Source organism: Musca domestica, unplaced genomic scaffold (genome assembly GCF_030504385.1).
Source record: "Musca domestica strain aabys unplaced genomic scaffold, Musca_domestica.polishedcontigs.V.1.1 36, whole genome shotgun sequence".
Taxonomy (NCBI): Eukaryota; Metazoa; Arthropoda; class Insecta; order Diptera; family Muscidae; genus Musca; species Musca domestica.
In genome coordinates this window covers 4,664,048-4,671,167 of record NW_026712318.1, presented here as the reverse complement: position 1 = coordinate 4,671,167, position 7,120 = coordinate 4,664,048, and the positions used below count along the sequence as shown (strand labels likewise).

Below are 7,120 nucleotides of genomic sequence, written 5' to 3'. Positions count from 1 at the left end.
CCGGTTTATATCCGGTTCTACGTAACCGATATCAATAATATGGGTATCATTTGAAAGCTTATGGAAATACCTATCCAACAAGTGGTCATATGACGGGGTAACTGGAACCTGTTTCGGAGAAATTTAGGAAAATATGCATTTTTGTATGAGTAATTTTTGAAAAACCCATAAAAACTCGAAAATGGACCCATTATAGGGTCTTAAAATCTATACACAATATTATAGCTAACACTATTGCCTTTCCAAAATGGTGTCATATGTGTTGATATCTTTTGTAGTTCCGAAGATATTGACTTTTAAAGTCGTTACTTATGAAAGCAGTTTGAGTGAACCCAAGTTTTGTGTCGGGTTTAACGTTCTTGTTAATCTGCTTTGTTTTTAATTTGATGTTGTTAGAATATTATGGATCGCGTAGTCGGTGTTGGACATATCCCAGAGGAGAAAATCTTAAGCCCCGGCCGAAGGCCGGCTGCTTACAAAAATTAAAATTTTTAGAAAAACTATGGATCGCGTAGCCGGTGTTGGACATACCCCAGAGGAGAAAATCTTAAGCCCAGACCGAAGGCCGGCTACTTTCGAAAACTACAGTTTTTAGGAAACTATTGATCGCGTAGCCGGTGTTGGACATACCCCAGAGGAGAAAATCTTAAGCCCCGGCCGAAGGCCGGCTACTTACAAAAATTACAATTTTTAGAAAAACTATGGATCGCGTAGCTGGTGTTGGACATACCCTAGAGGAGAAAATCTTAAGCCCCGGCCGAAGGCCGACTACTTACAAAAATTACAATTTTTAGAAAAACTATGGATCGCGTAGCCGGTGTTGGACATACCCTAGAGGAGAAAATCTTAAGCCCCGGCCAAAGGCCGGTTACTTAAAAAATGTACAATTTTTAGAAAAACTATGGATCGCGTAACCGGTGTTGGACATACCCCTGAGGAGAAAATCTTAAGCCCCGGCCGAAGGCCGGTTGCTTAAAAAAGCTATAAAGGTCAAAGTCAAATGCATCTAGACTGGAGAAAAATATAATTTAATGAATTCTATCTCTTATATCCACGGAACCACAAAAGATATCAACACATATGACACCATTTTGGAAAGGCAATAGTGTTAGCTATAATATAGTGTATAGATTTTAAGATCCTATAATGGGTCCATTTTCGAGTTTTTATAGGTTTTTCAAAAAGTACTCATACAAAAATGCAAATTTTCCTAAATTTCTCCGAAACCGGTTCCAGCAACCCCGTCATATGACCACTTGTTGGATAGGTATTTTCATAAGCTTTCAAATGATGCCCATTTTATTGGTATCGGTTACGTAGAACCGGATACAAACCGGATGTTGTATTCGAACTTTTGGGTCGAATAACCGGGTAACCGGGTATTTCCCCCACAAAAAAATTACATTGCCGTAATCAGGTTACAAATACCTACCTGCGGTAAAAATTTCAAAATGATCCGAGCATAGCCCCTAAACTCAACTTGCTCCAAGACCCATATCTCTGGACTCAGTGAAGGTATTAGCACAAATTGTAGCATTTTGGAAAGGTAGAAATGTCAGCTATAATTTGGCATCAATTTTGTTGTCCCCCATAATGGACCCTTTTTTGACTTTTTGGGGGTTTTATAAAAAATCCGGGTCCAAAAAATCGATAATTTGACTATAACTTCCGAACCGTAACATCTTACCCCATCATATGACCACTTGTTGGATAGGTATTTTCATAAGCTTTCCAACGATACCCATATTGTGGATCCGGGTCTAGTCGGGGTCTTGAACCCGGACTTTCGGGTCGAAAATCTGGGGTCCCAGGTCCGTCCCCCAAGAAAAAAATAGTTTCCCGGGATCATGGTTAAAATACCTACCACTGAAAAAATTTTCGAAAAAATTTAAGAGTTTTTACTAAACTAGAGTTAAGCCTAAAATACATTCATATAAGAAAAACATATATATAAGAAAAAATTGACAATTTTTGAAAAGGGGCTTATATGCGTGTTCTACTGTACATGTTGTACAGCGTTGCCATCAATCCTGGATGCCCAGGATCAATCAATCCCTGGATGTCTAAAGCAACAGCTGTCAAAAACTCATGTCAAATTAGTAAGATTGGCGCCCGCTCTGAAGTTCAAAGGAACAACTCCCCCAAATGGGTGTCAAAGATTTGTGGACAGTACTTACTCCTCACGCCGAACGCAAGCCCATAAGCGAGTTGAGAGGAAAAATCGTTGCCATAGACTTGGCTGGATGGGTTTGTGAGAGTCTCAATGTAGTAGATTATTTTGTACATCCCAGACATCATCTAAAGTAAGTTGCGGGTTTTTTTAATGGTTCCATATGTTTTAATTCTATTTTTTTCAGGAACTTATTTTTTCGTACCTGTTATTTAATATGGGAAGAAGTGACTCCAGTTTTTGTGCACCAGCACCAAAATTGAAAAGTCAAGTAATGGAAAAACGCAATGAAATACAATTTCGAGGTGTACGGCCAAAGGACAAACCGCCGCCAAGCCAACAGCCGGTCAATTCGCAAACATCAAATAAAGGTGGCGAAAAGGGAAGATCACGTTTTAACATGGTTTTAAAGCAGTGCGAAAATCTTCTCACCTCCATGGGCATACAGTGTGTCCAGGGACCCGGCGAGGCCGAGGCGTACTGTGCATTTTTAAATCAAAAGGGGGTTGGTGAGTTTTAGATTGAAATTAGGCCTTTTAATCATATCTTCCTGATAGTTGGTAGATGGTGTTATAAGCCAAGACTCCGATTGCTTTGCCTACGGTGCTGTGCGTGTGTATCGCAACTTTTCGGTATCATCTCAAGGCGCTTTAGCAGCACAAGGTGGGGCCGTAGACATATACGATATGCGTCAAATTTGCAGCAAAATGGGTGAGATTTGAAGTACAATTTAAATGTATAAAATGTATTATGAATAATGTATATCATGTAGATTTTGGACAAAACAAAGTAATCGTCATGGCACTATTATGTGGCTGCGATTATTGTCCCGATGGAATTGGTGGCATTGGGCGTGATAGCGTGGTTAAACTTTTCAATAAATACTAAAATGATGAGATATTAAACAAGATACGTTGTTGGCGTTACGAAGATTCAAAATACTCAGCACTGGAAATGAAGGTAGACGATAAGAGTATATGTGCAAACTGTGGTCACATGGGACGAACACAAAGCCATTCAAAGAGTGGTTGCGGTATTTGTCGTACCAACCGAGGATGTAATGAAAGTCTTTGGAAGTAAGAGACAAATTCTTTATTGGAGATGAAATATGGGATGATATTTGTTGTTTCTTTCAGAGAAGAACGTTTGTCTATAAAGGCGGAATTGATCCTACGAAAAAAGGCTTTGTCCGATCCTTCTTTTCCCTCTGAAGCCATAATAGAAGAATTCCTAAGGCAACCAAAAGAGATTCCAAAATTAGACCTCCGTTGGCGACAACCAAATATGGTTAAATTTATAAAACAAGTCGGACATCTTTTGCAATGGAAAGAAGTTTATTGTTTTCAAAAATTCTTTCCGATTTTAACAAGATGGCAGGTTAAGAATGCCACCCGATTAAAGGAGATGCCAACGGCCGTTGTTTACGTTGCACCCAAAGAAATTGTTAAAAAGAGAGTGGTAAAAGGTATTCCAAGCTTAGAAATTATATGGCAAGATGAAAAAGGAATATTCAATGGCCTGGTGCCTGAATCACAATTGCAAGAGGTTGAGTCGGAAAATCCAAAAGGAATTTCTGATCTTTGGACAACTGTGGAACCAACGAGTTTGATGGAAACAGCATTTCCCGAAGTGGTAGATGCTTTCCTCAAGTCGAAGGAAAAACCCAAGAAAGCCGCAAAGAAGCCAAGAAACAAGGCAAAACACTTAGATTCCTTGGATAATTTAGATGACTTAATGAAGGCTACTGATGAAGTTGCAAAAACAATAAAACCCAAACGTCAAGCGAAAGCAAAATCTGCCACCAAACTAGGATTACAACCAATTGATAAGTATTTCAAACAAGCTAACGACAAGAACCAAACACCCCTGAAGAAAGAAAAATTATTAATGCAAAACAATCAGAGCTCTACTCCACTCACCAAAGATGTTCCTTCTGATTTAGAAAGTGATGAAGATATTGATCAAAATGCATTTAACCTTTCCGATATTGTGAATGGTATTGTGGCCAAAGGCCATGATCCATTTGCTTTAACACACCATGAGGGACGTCAATTACAATACGAAACTATGCCCCAAGATATTAGCCTTTTGCTAAATGATTTCGACAACTCTTCATTCCAATTAAACTCAAGCCGTGTTCAAACAAAATTATCCATTGATGATTTGGATGTGTTGTGTGAAAAACGTGTCCTATCCACATCTTTCCAAAACTCCACAAATGCTGAAGCTAAACGCAGGTCGTTGGACGATAGCTTCGATATACTAGTTAAAATTGGATCCAACAGAGTTGAGAAAATTAAAGATTTGAAAATATCTACTGAAAGTCTCTTAGACCTTCCTACTAAACCTCTGAATGTAGTGGATCGCTTCAAACAAAAACAAAGAATAAGCTTGAATTTTAATACAAATAATAGTAGTATCATTGAGAATGACATTGGGGATTCCAATGGCGTTAGCTACTTTTTCAACAGTAGTTTTCAAACAGACAATGAAGATGTATTTGAAAAGCTTATGGAAACTAGTTTGGCCAAATGTGATGTGGGCGATCAGGACAGTTTGGATGAGGGAGAATTTGTTCTGTTAAGCGATTAAATTGTTTGTATATTTCGTTTTTAATTTGTATTCCTAATTAAATTACATAAATAATCTATAGATAATTTAGCTTAATTTTACAATAAAAAATGTTTTCAAAATCCTAATATTATGATTTACTTGGAAGTATATCTTCGATCACTAGCCTTACCTTGAAATAATACTCTTCTTCATATATCAAATCATGTGTCTGTATTTATTTAGAAATGACCAAAAACCAAGCTATTTTTGTTCCATGAAATTTTCCGTAGCGAATTCTTTTTCCAGACGTAGGTATTTGTACCCTGATTCCCGGAAAGTTTTTTCCTGGGCGGCGGACCCGGAATAACTAAACCGATATGGACAATATAGGTACCATTCAAAAGCTAATGAAAATGCCTATCCTACAAATTACATTATTCAAAACGGTTCGGGAGTTATAATAAAATTTTATAAATTTTAAGTATAAAAAGATTACTTCGCGTATCCGCTGTTAGACTACCTAAAACAATTTCAAATTTAGAAAACTTAGAGGAGAAAGTCTCAAGCTCTGGCAAAGGCCATGGTAGAAAAATGCAGGTAAATGCTTCAACGCTTAGGAAAATTAAATGTCAAAAATTTTTGAAATGCTTTGTTTTAAATATGTAGATTTTTATATGTTTACCTATACGATGCAAATCGGAGGATGTGATGATATGTATTTTTCAAAAATTTTTACAAATTTCAATAACTTTTCATTTTACATTTGCATTTCTTAAATCGTTTTGAAATTTCATTGTTCCAGCAGCTGTATCAATGCGACTACCTGTATTCTTCTACCATGATTTTGGTTCAAAGACTCATATCTTTTGATCCAGGAAAGTAATCTCATTCTTATATTATGCTTCATATAGTATAAGTTTCTCTCTCTCTTTTTCTCTATTGTGTATTCTCATCATCAATTTTTCAGGTTCTGGAACAGCTCAATAGTATAGTAACTGTAGTAATGCCTCAGTCCCTGCAAGAATATAACTTTTTTTAAAACTTGCCTATTTTTTGCTGGGTCTGGAACAGATTATCTATTGTTGTTTAGTAGAGGCATTTCTTTTTTTTTTTTTTTTTTTTTTTTTGTACTTCTACGTCGTCAAGTATGTTGGTGGTTAGAACACTTTCGTGCCCATTCACCATGACCGGTTATTGGTTACTTGAAAAGTATCAGTACTCTTTTATTTTCGTTTTCTTTTTGTTTACAGTATATGTGTGTTTACAGAATGTAGTGATATGAATGAAATACATAAGAAATCAAAACAAAAAAAAAATCAAAACTAAAGGAAAAAATAAAGAACTGTCAGCAAATATGATGATTATTTACAAATAAAAGTCAAACTTCAATTTTGCAAAGTGCAATAAAGTTGATTAATTCATCTATATTTTGTTGGTTTTTGGACATCAGGATTTCCGGTAAGTTATTAAATTTCTTGAACAAATCAAAATCATTCCTATGATTTTGATGCTTTTTGCAGAAAAAATTATGTGTTTTTCATCTTCAATTTCGTTGCAGGTTTCACAAAGATTTGAGTCAGCAATTCCAATCCTGTGGAAATATTTTTTGGTGTAAGTATGACCAGTGAGCAATCGATTAACAATCTTTATGTTTTCAGGTTTCATGTTTGATGAAAAGAACCAGGGCTGTTTAGCAGGCGCCGGGAAGAATTGGTAGAAGTAAGTTCCTTTAGTCCGTGAGATGTCCTTGTAATTTTCTATAAACTCATTCCACAGGAGTGACTCAATGCGTTTCGACGCATCTGTGACCGACAGACAGAAGTTGATTGGTGAACCAACATTTGCTGCATGCTTCGCAAAATAATCGGCTGTTTCATTGATTGGTATACCGACATGGGAAGGTGTCCAAACAAACGAGATTTTAATTAAATGCGAATTAACTATTTTGTTTAGAATATTGTACACAGTGAAATTGTGAGATGTGTTGTTTTTAAGCAGAAGACAAGCATTTTTGCTGTCTGTAAATAAAGCAGCTGTGCTGACACCGTCTTCGATCATCAAATCAATTGCCTTTTCAATTGCACATAGTTCACCAGTAAGAGAAGAAAGTTTTTCATTAATTTTGAAAACAAAATTTTGATTAGCAGATATATTGCAGACAGCGCAGCCTGTGTTGTTGTTAAAAACAGCAGCATCCGTCGCCCAAATAGAAACGCCTTCGGATCTGAAGTCGTTAATTAATTCGTAGTAGTGTGCTTTGAAATATTCTGTTGGTGTATTGTTTTTGGTAGTATTAAATATATCCAGCATGAAATCTACCTTGTTGGTCGGATGTTGATTGTAACCAATTTTGAGATTTTCAAAAATTGTGCGAAACTTTGTATAGACATATCCAAG

At 36.5% G+C, this 7,120-nt stretch overlaps 1 pseudogene; it reads left to right on the top strand.

The window, feature by feature from the left end:
- Positions 1-1,675: 1,675 nt before the first annotated feature.
- LOC131803977 (flap endonuclease GEN-like) lies at positions 1,676-4,855 on the top strand (annotated as a pseudogene).
- The last annotated feature ends 2,265 nt before the right edge of the window (positions 4,856-7,120 follow it).